We start from the raw sequence: 14593 nt of genomic DNA on the forward strand, positions 1-14593 counted from the left end.
AAGCTGGGCTACGGTCCCGCACACCGTTAGGCCGTCTTCCGCTCACGCCCCAACATCGTGCAGCCCGCCTCCAGTGGTGTCGCGACAGGCGTGAATGGAGGGACGAATGGAGACGTGTCGTCTTCAGCGATGAGAGTCGCTTCTGCCTTGGTGCCAATGATGGTCGTATGCGTGTTTGGCGCCGTGCAGGTGAGCGCCATAATCAGGACTGCATACGACCGAGGCACACATGGCCAACACCCGGCATCATGGTGTGGGGAGCGATCTCCTACACTGGCCGTACACCACTGGTGATCGTCGAGGGGACACTGAATAGTGCACGGTACATCCAAACCGTCATCGAACCCATCGTTCTACCATTCCTAGACCGGCAAGGGAACTTGCTGTTCCAACAGGACAATGCACGTCCGCATGTATCCCGTACCACCCAACGTGCTCTAGAAGGCGTAAGTCAACTACCCTGGCCAGCAAGATCTCCGGATCTGTCCCCCATTGAGCATGTTTGGGACTGGATGAAGCGTCGTCTCACGCGGTCTGCACGTCCAGCACGAACGCTGGCCCAACTGAGGCGCCAGGTGGAAATGGCATGGCAAGCCGTTCCACAGGACTACATCCAGCATCTCTACGATCGTCTCCATGGGAGAATAGCAGCCTGCATTGCTGCGAAAGGTGGATATACACTGTACTAGTGCCGACATTGTGCATGCTCTGTTGCCTGTGTTTATGTGCCTGTGGTTCTGTCAGTGTGATCATGTGATGTATCTGACCCCAGGAATGTGTCAATAAAGTTTCCCCTTCCTGGGACAATGCGTTCACGGTGTTCTTATTTCAGTTTCCAGGAGTGTATCTTGTAGCAGTCCTAGACGACAGTTCTCGGTGTTTAACTTATAAAGAATGCCGATAATCTAGTACAACATCCGATTATTAGTGATTAAGATTCTTTTGTGTATTATGCCGCGTCATTGCTAAAAACTAACAACAATAGTAAACTAAAACCGCCGTTTCGGCCGAATTGCAACGGCCTTCCTCAGGGCACGACTGGTTTTGAATGGGGATAGGTGCTTCTATTTATCACAGACTATCGATGTCTGACGTCACTGTTGTAAGACTTTTAATTGGCCCTCTAATATGATTGGCTAGTCATGATGTAAGGGAAGATAGAAGTAAAGAGGCTATTCGTGGATGTCAATGTCGTTAATGATTGGTAGCTGTCCACCAATCAGCGTTCGTCTTCTGGTCGGCAAGATTTCCTCCTGGTCTGCGCGGAAGTGGACTGACAGTTTCTCTACAGCTGTTTGTGCAGATACGTCCGTGTCCCGTGTAGCTTCTGCCCCGCGACCGCTCGCGGCCCGTTGGACTGGGATGGCCGGCAGCCAGGACGCCGGGAGTTTGTAGCCATCTTCTCTGTTGATGTTGTCAAGTTACTTAATAGTTTCGATCGCATCCCGTATTTTGCGTTCTCGCATCCACAATTCTTTCGCCAGTACTCGGGCTACCTGGAACCTGATAAGTTGTCCACAGTCACGGTTGTGTCCCGCTATCGACGATTTATTGTGTTGTTGTAATCGTACATAGTGTTCGTTTTCTGTCACTCGTAAGTTGACAGGTCTTCCTGTTTCTCCTATGTAGGCAGCTCCGCACTAACACTGTAGTTCATAAACACCTGCAGTGGTAAGATTGTTGACTACATCCTTGGTGGAACCTATCATTTCGTGGATCCTGTGACTGCTTTGAATAATCGGTTAGAAACCTCGTCAGCGGAGGACATTGCCTAGCCGTTCACTGACGCCTTTTACATGCGGTAAGTGTATTAGTGGAAGCTTCTCTTCTTTGCTTCTTCACGTGTTCTGCTCGCTTTCTGCTACCTTTCATATGATGTTGTCATCATAGCCGTTGGCACGAAACGTGTGTTGTAGCTTCGTTAATTCTTCTTTCATGTTATTTTCATCGCTTATCCGGTAGGCTCGGGCAGTTAACGTATGCAGAACAGAATACTTTTGAGCTGGGTGGTGGTGGCTCTCCGCGTGCAGGTATCGATTAGTGTGCGTTGGTTTCCGGTACACTTTGTGTCCCAGTTTACCTTCGGCAGCTCTGTATACTTCCACATCCATAAATTGCAAGGTACCATTGTTTCCAGTCTCATGTGAGAAATTTATATTTTTGTGCAGGCTATTTAAGTGCTGGAGGAAGTTTCCCAATCCCGCTTCACCGTGAGGCCAGATAACTAATGTGTCGTCCACATGTCGTAGCCAACAACTGGGACATAATGGAGCAGAAGCTAGGGCCGTTTACTCAGAGGCTTCCATGAAGATGTCCGCAGCTACAGGGTAGAGTGGGGAACCCATTGCCACTCTGGTGGGATCCGATCCTGTAGAATGCGCATAGTCTCCTCAATAGGTACGTTAGTGAAGAGAGACTTGATGTCTCAGTTTTACAACAGTGACGCCAGACATCGATAGTCTGTAATACATAGAAGCACCTATCTCCATGCAAAACCAGTAGTGCCGCGAGGAAGGCCGTTTCAATTCGGCCGAAACGTCGGTTTTAGTTTATTATTGTTGTTAATTTGTAGCAATGACGCGGCATAATACCCAGAAGAATTTTAATCACGGTGACACCGGCCGCGGAAGCCTACGTTCTTATATTTGATTATTACTTCACCAGTTCCAATAAAACACTTTAATCAAAATACTTATCTTTTGGAGACATCCATGTCAATTTTTGGGTCGATAATGCATTATATAATCTGAGAAAACAATCAGTGATAAACTGTTCTTTACATCGAATTGCTGTTGTCGTAACTGTTCATTGTTCTTGTGCTGAATAATTGTTCTTAACAGAAATGTTCTCAGCCTAAGATGGCAGTCAATTATCACTTGTTACATTTAACTATGAACTTTAATGTACTGCTCTGACTAACGACACTAGCTCGCTGCTTGATCTGAACTACGATGAGGCATCTATCAGAGTAGCTGAGCAGTCTCCGCCCTGACGTAAGCAGACTCTCACGCAGCGTCGACGTACGTCACATCTTGAGGGCACATCTTCGTCGACGTCTGTCAATCGTGGCAGCGTTTCGCTGCTATAGTTTTTGATTTCCACCAGGAGGTAGCTTTACCATGGCACCTATTATCTTCGGATGACCCACTTTCTCAATTCGAACGTGGGATAAACTGTTAGTGCTCGTACTCTGAGTGCTTCCGTAACCAACGGTTCCCACCGCACAGAAGATATACACTACTGGTCATTATAATTGCTACACCACGAAGGTGACGTGCTACTTACTCGAAATAAAATTAAAAAAAAATGTTCAAATGTGTGTGAAATCTTATGGGACTTAACTGTTAAGGTCATCAGTCCCTAAGCTTACACAATACTTAACCGAAATTATCCTAAGGACAAACACACACACCCATGCCCAAGGGAGGACTCGAACCTCCGCGGGGACAAGCCGCGCGGCCGCGAAATTTAACCGACAGGAAGAAGATGCTGTGATATGCCAATCATTAGCTTTTCAGAGCTTTCACACAAGGTTGGCGCCGGTGGCGACACCTACAACGTGCTGGCATGAGGAACGTTTCCAACCGATTTCCCATACACAAACAGCAGTTGACCGGCTTTGCCTCTTGAATCGTTGTCGTGTTGCCTCGTGTAAGGAGGAGAAATGCGTACCATCACGTTTCCGACTTTGATAAATATCGGATTGTAGTCTATCGCGATTGCGGTTTATCGTATCGCTACATTGCTGCTTGCGTTGGTCGAGATTCAATGACTGTTAGCAGAATATAGAGTCGGTGGGTTCAGGAGGGTAATACGGAACGCCGTGCTGGGTCACAACGGCCTCGTATCACTAGCAGTCGAGATGACAAGCATCTTATCCGCATGACTGTAACGGATCGTGCAGCCACTTCTCGATTCCTGAGTCAACAGATGGGGAATTTTGCAAGACAACAACCATCTGCACGAACAGTTCGGCGACGTTTGCAGCAGCATGAATTATCAGCTCGGAGACCATGGCTGCGGTTACCCTTGACGCTGCATAACTGACAGGAGCGCCTGCGATGGTGTACTCAACGACGAACCTGGGTGCACGAATGGTAAAACGTCATTTTTTCGAATGAATCCAGGTTCAGTTTACAGCATCATGATGGTCGCATCCGTGTTTGGCGACATCGTGGTGAACGCGTATTGGAAGCTTGTATTCGCCATCGCCATACTGGCGTATCACCCGGCGTGATGGTATGGGGTGTCACTTGTTACACGTCTCGGTCACCTCTTGTTCACATTGACGGCACTTTAAACATTGGACTTTACATTTCAGATGTGTTACGACCCGTGGCTCTACCCTTCATTCGATCCCTGCGAAACCCTACGTTTCAGCAGGATAATGCACGACCGCATGTTGCAGGTCCTGTACGGGCCTTTCTGGATACAGAAAATGTTCGACTGCTGCCCTGGCCAGCACATTCTCCAGAATTCTCACCAACTGAAAACGTCTGGTCAATGGTGGCCGAGCAACTGGCTCGTCACAATACGCCAGTCACTACTCTTGATGAACTGTGGTATAGTGTTGAAGCTGCATGGGCAGCTGTACCTGTACCTGCCATCCACGCTTTGTTGGACTCAATGCCCAGGCGTATCAAAGCCGTTACTACGGCCAGAGGTGGCTGTTCTGGGTACTGATTTCTTAGGATCTATCCACCCAAAATGCGTGAAAATGTAATCACATGTCAGTTCTAGTATAATATATTTGTCTAATGAATACCCGTTTATCATCTGCATTTCTTCTCGGCGTATCAATTTTAATATCCAGTAGTGTATATACCGCATACAGGGAAAGCGCAAGGAACGTTACTCTTTTGAGTCACAACGTAGACGGAAGCGTGTGATGAGTTATCGTTACGGACGGTCACTGAATACAATTGAATCGAAAAATAGGAGGACGACATCTGCAAAGTTGGCTGCAGAACTGAATGCCACACGCGCGTACCTCGTCTGGGCCAAAGCATCACGAAGGGAGCTTCTTAAACAGGGAATTCATGAGCAAGTTCAGATTCCATAACACCTTATCAGAGATTTAAATGCTCGTAACAGGAGACCGCTATGTCGAAGCCACAAAACCTGGATTATGAAGCAATGGAAAAATGTCATTTGATCGGAGAGTCTTGTTTCACAGCTTTTTCACCTTCTGCCAGAGTTTACGTCCCTGCAGTGAAATATAACGGGTTTCTGGTTGTGACGTGGACAGTCGTATCGTGGTATTCCATTGTCGCTATGGCTACTATACAAGTTCACATTACCGTCAAGGTTTATACGACCATATTGGCTGGTCACGTCCGTCCCACGATGGAACGTTTGTTCCCCAATGGTGACGCAGTGTTCGAAGGCGACTGGGCGCCTTTTGAAACGGTATAGTTCAGCACTGATTTTGTGAACACGAGGGTTGAGTGTGGTACCTCTTCACGCCGCCAGAGTCACCAGATCTCAATGCTATTTAGCATTTCTTGTCGACTTTGGAGGAAAGGGTTCTCAGTCGCTATCTATCTCAGTCATCGTTACCAGAACGTGCCACTATTTTGAAGAAAGAGTGGTGTAAGAGTCCTTTGAAAACCGTACAGGACCTGTAATTATCCATTCGGAGCCAAGTTCAAGCTGTCCTGAATGCCAACAGTTTTCCTACACTGTAGTGGACTTGGTAATGTGTTTTTCGTGTTTTAATATTTCTGATTCTTCAATAGTTATGTTAGTTTCAATGGATTTTGCAGTTATGAAAGTCAAGGGGTACTCGTTCCCAATACCATACTAAGGTCTAATTTAACACAGTTCGATTCTACATTAAACGGAAAACAACTGGGATATCCTAATAAAAGAACTGAAAGAAGTACTTGAGTGTGAATAACGTGTAACGTAACAGTTTATTTGTACAGCTACCGCAACTTAGAAAAAGAAGCAGTAAGTGTTACAGCAATTAGTCGCAATGAAATGTATTGCATATCTAGATGTCGGTCACTTTGCAGCCATCTTCAGTGCAGTAAATGTAAGTTAAAACATTAAAAACACTTGCGCACACACATAATCACGTTTGGTCTATTCATATGACAGGACTGAACTCAGCCTCTGACATGAGTAGTCACTTTGGGTGTACGTGCATATACAAACGTTTTTAACATTTTAACTTATATTTACTGCACTGAAGAAGATCATACAGTGACCACACAGTGATCGAAATCGGGATATGCATTATCCGTCATTGGGACTGATTGCTGTACCCTTCTCTACTTGAGTGTAGTCGCTGAACACAACTGATTCTCTATCGAATCAAAACGTGTTCGAAAAACAACTTCGTGTGCTGTACTTCTTTACACAATGAAGCATACCCGTTCACTGGTACCTCACTAACGTGACTGCAGTTCCTAAGAGCTTGATGGGGGCATGATCATGATATCTGAAATTTTCCCGTGTCTTCAGGTAGTAATCTTCACGGGAAGTCCTCCCAAACTTGATTTCATGACAGTTTCGACATAAAATAGTTAGAACAATCAGAAGAGGAAATAATAGATTTCTTCAACCTCGTGAACGTAACAAATGGGAGATACTAGTGATTTGTTTGTATTTTCTTTTCCTTGAATTATAGACTTTCAAGACAAACTGTACTAACGTCTGTTGCAGTAAACTCGTACCTCTACAAAAAACACTTTCATCACAATCTGAAATATCGAACGGTCAGATGAAAAACTTAACAACTGCCAGTGGTCTGAATTAGAATAATTATGCTAAGTGTAGAGCCTTATGTCCGCTACTGCGGCTTTTAGTGTTGAAACTAAGTTCGAGAAGCCGCTTCGCAGAAGTTTCGGCGCTATCGACGAGCAGACAATGCCCTTCCTCAGGTTGGTCTGAGACCGCTACCCGCATCGATCTACGGAGAGGCCGTAATGAGGCGTTTCGCAGGCAGCCTGTCCCTTTTGAAGATGAATTTCAGTGTGCAAACGCTAGACGGCCCCTCGGTTTCCAATATCCGCGCGCGGTACGAACAAATGATGGCATGCGAAATGAGTTCCGCTGCAGCGATGAATAAAAAATTTGCATTTTGCCAAGTTTTGCTTTACGGGGAAGCTTCCTCTTCCGGCAAGCATATTCATAAACGAAGAGTTTTCCAGGATGTGGTGCTGACTCCATACTCAAAGAATGTCTTTCCGAATTACGGCAGGCCAGAATTACGAAGTGATACCTCCGTGTTGGAATAAATTAGACCTTTGGCCTGTCAAAGCGTCTTTCTTCTTGTGTTTTCCAAATAACCTCTTGTCAGCTCATTATAAAAAATGTTCCATGAGCACTGTCTACTTTGTAGCTTGAGAAATGGTAATACTAGCAGAGCACAAATATTCTCTGTGTGAATGACCAGTACACTATGACTACATCTGCTGATTTGGTACGGTACGGATAATAGTACGCACAAGACGAGTATCCAGCAGAGCTTCAATTGTCTGCAGGGTTTTTCTTCGCGTCACAGGTAGCGCATACCAGCCCGAACAAAACGATCACGTTTCATTTTTTCTCAGTTAGAGGCAATATCGCATTGCTGGTTTGCGGACCACCTACTGAGTTAATAAGCGAGTGTGAGTTTATTCTACTTTAAATCCTTCCCACTACCGAATGAAACGTTTCAATGTGGATTAAAGTAAGAGAGTACCCTAAAATTTATGTACGTCACTGCCTCAGTAATTAATCGCAAATATTTATGTGTAGAGAGCATTCATTAATGGTCCCTGTAAATACTTTGTTTGCTTGCAAGCATGACTGCGTTCAGCCTGTAGCTTCTCTCTCTTGTGTCCCAAGGAGGTGGGGCCGCGCTTGGTAGCCGTGCGATCTTAGGCACCTTGCCACAGTTAGCGCGGCGTCGCTCATCGGAGTTTCGAGCCCTCCCTCGGGCGAGGATGCATGTTGTCCTTGGCGTAAGATAGTTTTACTTAGATTAAGCAATGTGTAAGCCTACGGACCGATAACCTCAGCAGTTTGTTCCCAAAGGAACTTACCACAAATTTCCAAATCTCCAAGAAGGTGGGCAGAAACGGTGGCTGTGAGATATCATTATTCCCTTAAGGGATCATGTTATTCTGTTGTCATTTTAGTTCCATTATTTATTTACTGTCTTTTTATATGTTCATTCCATTCACTCGTTCTTTGGTATTTCATTGACTTCCGAGGTCGGATTATGTTTATACCTCGAGGTAGTGGTTTACTTAAGGAATTTTACTTATTTATCTCTACGTGGTGGTTATCATAATAAGGATGTTTCACTTTCGATGTGAATACGCCCCAGTAGGTGGAAAGAATGGATTTAAGTCTAATATGTAAAATGTGGGCCGGCCGCGGTGGTCTCGCGGTTAAGGCGCTCAGTCCGGAACCGCACGACTGCTACGGTCGCAGGTTCGAATCCTGCCTCTTGCATGGATGTGTGTCATGTCCTTAGGCTAGTTAGGTTTAAGTAGTTCTAAGTTCTAGGGGACTGATGACCTCAGAAGTTAAGTCCCATAGTGCTCAGAGCCATTTGTAAAATGTGGGCCTATTGACAATTTATTGCCCGCATCTCGTGGTCGTGCGGTAGCGTTCTCGCTTCCCACGTCCGGGTTCCCGGGTTCGATTCCCGGCGGGGTCAGGGATTTTCTCTGCCTCGTGATGGCTGGGTGTTGTGTGCTGTCCTTAGGTTAGTTAGGTTTAAGTAGTTCTAAGTTCTAGGGGACTGATGACCATAGATGTTAAGTCCCATAGTGCTCAGAGCCATTTGAGCCATTTGACAATTTTGGTGATCGATGAAGAGTTCAGGTGTGACTTTTCCAATGGGGACAAATTTCCAACCCATCGCAGGAAGCTTATTGTACTAAACGTTAGTGCTAATAATTTATCTTTCCAATTATTCACAGCATCCTAAATTAAAATACTGTTGTTTCATTAATGAATTTTCTTACCTACCAAGCAATATTTGGACTGAATTATGTTCACGTTTTTGACATTGTTCAGTTCATTTTTGTATTTCTATTTTTAGTAAAGTCTAAAGCTCAGCTACCTACGAAACTACACCTCTAATACTCTTTAACGTACCGATTATGCATAATTCGCTGTGAAATATCTGATGGGGATACTTACGTCGTGGTCTCCTATACACTGGCGACTGATTTATTTCTCACTCTCCTGTCGAGTTAGAGATATGATCAGTGAGCCATACATTATTATTTCATAATCACATATTTTTTAAGAGACATTTTAATGCTGTTTCTATTAGCTAGCGTGTAGCCTTGCGACTTCGTCTGAAAGTAGCACTACCACATATCCTAATTGTGTCCATACATTTTCGCATTTATACAAATGGGACAAGAAGAAATTGTTCCACTGTGGACGTTATACATTGAACGGTGCTGTGTAGAGCAACTTGACAGAGCTGTGGTAATGTGGGTTACGTCCCTGCAGCTTCTTTGACTTCCCTGTTGACTTAGATGGTACCTGAAATTCTGTGGAATCTGTGGAATCTGTGTCGATAAAGCATGTTGTCGCTGCTTCAGTGCCACCATTTAGACGCCTGTTGAAATACAATTGATACTATTTTATAATATATTTTATAAGGGTACATTATGGCGTCCTCTTGGGTAAAATATTCCGGAGGTAAAATAGTCCCCCATTCGGATCTCCGGGCGGGGACTACTCAAGAGGATGTCGTTATCAGCAGAAAGAAAACTGGCGTTCTACGGATCGGAGCGTGGAATGTCAGATCCCTTAATCGGGCAGGTAGGTTAGAAAATCTAAAAAGGGAAATGGATAGGTTAAAGTTAGATATAGCGCGAATTAGTGAAGTTCGGTGGCAGGAGGAACAAGACTTTTGGTCAGGTGACTACAGGGTTATAAACACAAAGTCAAATAGGGGTAATGCAGGAGTAGGTTTAATAATGAATAGGAAAATAGGAATGCGGGTAAGCTACTACAAACAGCATATTGTGGCCAAGATAGATACGAAGCCCACACCTACTACAGTACTACCGGTTTATATGCCAACTAGCTCTGCAGATGACGGAGAAATTGAAGAAATGTATGATGAAATAAAAGAAATTATTCAGACAGTGAAGGGAGACGAAAATTTAATAGTCATGGGTGACTGGAATTCGAGTGTAGGAAAAGGGAGAGAAGGAAACGTAGTAGGTGAATATGGATTGGGGCTAAGAAATGAAAGAGGAAGCCGCTGGTAGAATTTTGCACAGAGCACAACTTAATCATAGCTAACACTTGGTTTAAGAATCATGATAGAAGGTTGTATACATGGAAGAACCCTGGAGACACTAAAAGGTATCAGATAGATTATATAATGGTAAGACAGAGATTTAGGAACCAGGTTTTAAATTGTAAGACATTTCCAGGGGCAGATGTGGACTCTGACCACAATCAATTGGTTATGACCTATAGATTAAAACTGAAGAAACTGCAAAAAGGTGGGAACTTAAGGAGATGGGACCTGGATAAACTTAAAGAACCAGAGGTTGTACAGAGTTTCAGGGAGAGAATAAGGGAACAATTGACAGGAATGGGGGAAAGAAATACAGTAGAAGAAGAATGGGTAGCTTTGAGGGATGAAGTAGTGAAGGCAGCAGAGGATCAAGTAGGTAAAAAGACGAGGGCTAGTAGAAATCCTTGGGTAACAGAAGAAATATTGAATTTAATTGATGAAAGGAGAAAATATAAAAATGCAGTAAATGAAGCAGGCAAAAGGGATACAAACGTCTCAAAAATGAGATCGACAGGAAGTGCAAAATGGCTAAGCAGGGATGGATAGAGGACAAATGTAAGGATGTAGAGGCTTATCTCACTAGGGGTAAGATAGATACTGCCTACAGGAAAATTAGCGAGACCTTTGGAGATAAGAGAACCACTTGTATAAACATCAAGAGCTCAGATGGAAACCCAGTTCTAAGCAAAGAAGGGAAAGCAGAAATGTGGAAGGAGTATATAGAGGGTCTATACAGGCGTGATATACTTGAAGATAATATTATGGAAATGGAAGAGGATGTAGATGAAGATGAAATGGGAGTACGATACTGCGTGAAGAGTTTGACAGAGCACTGAAAGACGTGAGTCGAAACAAGGCCCCCGGAGTAGACAACATTCCATTGGAACTACTGACGGCCTTGGGAGAGCCAATCCTGACAAAACTCTACCATCTGGTGAGCAAGATGTATGAAACAGGCGAAATACCCTCAGACTTCAAGAAGAATATAATAATTCCAATCCCAAAGAAAGCAGGTGTTGACAGATGTGAAAATTACCGAACAATCAGTTTAATAAGCCACAGCTGCAAAGTACTAACACGAATTCTTTACAGACGAATGGAAAAACTAGTAGAAGCCGACCTCGGGGAAGATCAGTTTGGATTCCGTAGAAATACTGGAACACGTGAGGCAATACTGACCTTACGACTTATCTTAGAAGAAAGATTAAGGAAAGGCAAACCTACATTTCTAGCATTTGTAGACTTAGAGAAAGCTTTTGACAATGTTGACTGGAATACTCTCTTTCAAATTCTAAAGGTGGCAGGGGTAAAATACAGGGAGCGAAAGGCTATTTACAATTTGTACAGAAACCAGATGGCAGTTATAAGAGTCGAGGGACATGAAAGGGAAGCAGTGGTTGGGAAGGGAGTAAGACAGGGTTGTAGCCTCTCCCCGATGTTATTCAATCTGTATATTGAGCAAGCAGTAAAGGAAACAAAAGAAAAATTCGGGGTAGGTATTAAAATCCATGGAGAAGAAATAAAAACTTTGAGGTTCGCCGATGACATTGTAATTCTGTCAGAGACAGCAAAGGACTTGGAAGAGCAGTTGAACGGAATGGATGGTGTCTTGAAGGGAGGATATAAGATGAACATCAACAAAAACAAAACGAGAATAATGGAATGTAGTCGAATTAAGTCGGGTGATGTTGAGGGTATTAGATTAGGAAATGAGACACTTAAAGTAGTAAAGGAGTTTTGCTATTTGGGGAGCAAAATAACTGATGATGGTCGAAGTAGAGAGGATATTAAATGTAGACTGGCAATGGCAAGGAAAGCGTTTCTGAAGAAGAGAAATTTGTTAACATCAAGTATAGATTTAAGTGTCAGGAAGTCGTTTCTGAAAGTGTTTGTATGGAGTGTAGCCATGTATGGAAGTGAAACATGGACGATAAATAGTTTAGACAAGAAGAGAATAGAAGCTTTCGAAATGTGGTGCTACAGAAGAATGCTGAAGATTAGGTGGGTAGATCACATAACTAATGAGGAAGTATTGAATAGGATTGGGGAGAAGAGAAGTTTGTGGCACAACTTGACCAGAAGAAGGGATCGGTTGGTAGGACATGTTCTGAGGCATCAAGGGATCACCAATTTAGTATTGGAGGGCAGCGTGGAGGGTAAAAATCGTAGAGGGAGACCCAGAGATGAATACACTAAGCAGATTTAGAAGGATGTAGGTTGCAGTAGGTACTGGGAGATGAAGAAGCTTGCACAGGATAGAGTAGCATGGAGAGCTGCATCAAACCAGTCTCAGGACTGAAGACCACAACAACAACACATTATCGACCAAGGGTGCCAAACAACTTTTAGACGCGGACTGTCGCTGGGCATTGTCGTCTACACAGTATAGGTTTTTGCATCTGAGCGCACGTGTATATGCGGAGGTCAAGTATGGACTCGTGTCCCGGTGGACAGTGAACAGAAAATAAAATCAAACGAGTTACACTGAAATTGTATGAAGTGGAAGTGCGCTGGATGGAAACATCTGTTAAGGAAACCAGTGGCATGAGAAACTATAACAGAAACGAATAAGAAGGTTAGTCGCACGAATGTTCAACACCAAGAATTGAACGAGTGTGATTTGAAACAGTGCTTCAAAGAAAAGGTATCTCACTAGAGATTCAGTAAATTTCACGTTAAATGTTCGAGATCGGTATAATTCGAATGATTCCAGTTCTGTAAGAATACCACGAATGTGTTTGCGAAGTGAATTATTCTTATGTTAGATTTGTTACCTAATAGACAGTGATGTTAACTGCAAGTATTTCGTCTTAACCACTAAGTACAACAAAAAACATTGTATTATCTGTTACATTTTCGATACAGAAATGTTGGTAAATAAATCAAACATCGAGACACGGCCATAAGATTCTTAACAGACGTACAGTTACTCACACATAAATTTTCCGTGTTCACCACTATGAAACTTCTTTACCACCAATTGGTTAATCAGCGACCACCAAATGAATATTCAAGATAGCACAGCAAGATGGGGAAGAGTATTACTGCCTGTAGCAAGTTTTGCATGCGAGTGAATGTCGTTCAAGAGGTTCGTATTATCGGAGGCAAAAGTCGAGAATTTCGCGAGTTCTAAGGGCCACTTTTTCTGAATTCTGCTGTAGTATAAAATTTAAGAACAGCACCATTGTTCTTCAGTGATACCCAGAGTGACGGTATAATCTGTGCTTTGGATGAGAAATACTTAAAACGGCATAATGTATGACAAAGCATAAGTGACGTAGTTAGTTTATAAGGGTTCAGTCATGTCAAGTAGGGTACACCTATCTCTCTGCAAGAAACTGGGAATGGCCTCACAAATACTGATCCTGGTGCGTGATGAAAGTCGCATATCTCAGTCCTAAAGGAATGGCTTCACATCAGTCTAATTTGGGGATAAAAATTACCCGTATAAGACTACATCGTTATCCACGACCACCAGTGGGTGGATTCGAGATGCCCGCACCTGAGAAAAGGTGTCTCATTAAGAAAGCAGTATTCAGAATGATAGTGTACCCCAACATGGCTTATTATTCCACAGCTTGGACAATCCAAACAAATTACTACCCCCTAGTAGGAGGGAATCAGAGGAAGAAGGAAAGACAGAAAGGAGGAGTGAGATACAAGGGTGAGAGAAGAAGGCATAAATGCAGTCTGGGAATATAATGTAGAGTGCTACTAATACATCACGGCACTAAAAAATTACGACAAATTGCTATAACTATCGTGATGATGAGACTGCGGAGGATTTTGTACCGAGTATATGAGGGACAAACTCCGAGCGCGAGTTCAGTGATCATCCGTATATGCTTTGATGGATATAAAAATGTTGTGACCAACCGACGTGAACGGAATGGACACCTGGCAAAGGAATGTTTCTCTGTCGGTTCACCAGTATTTCACGCCCAACTTTCTCAACACAAAGCGATAAAATATCGGGTGATAAACTGCTTGACTGCAGTGGCGATCACTGAAATAACAGAATTGACCAGAGTGGAATGCTGTGGGTTAATTTCGTGAATGCTAGCCAGTATTTACATTTCTACGCCTACAACAGCCTCTATCAAAATTGAACCTTGCTAGAAAAGCTACCTGCATCATCGACGACGCCTATTGGTGCTTTCTGGCATCTACCTGAAATGTAGAGAGTACATTACTTTATGAATCTGTAGTGATGAATACCAACGTTTTCATTATGCTGACTTACCACCCTCTTTCCCAAAACAGCGTCCTGTCAAAACATGGTTTAAATGTAACTGGCATCTTACTCATCATAGCTTTGTTCCT

This window comes from Schistocerca cancellata, chromosome 6, assembly GCF_023864275.1.
Source record: "Schistocerca cancellata isolate TAMUIC-IGC-003103 chromosome 6, iqSchCanc2.1, whole genome shotgun sequence".
NCBI classification, from domain to species: domain Eukaryota; kingdom Metazoa; phylum Arthropoda; class Insecta; order Orthoptera; family Acrididae; genus Schistocerca; species Schistocerca cancellata.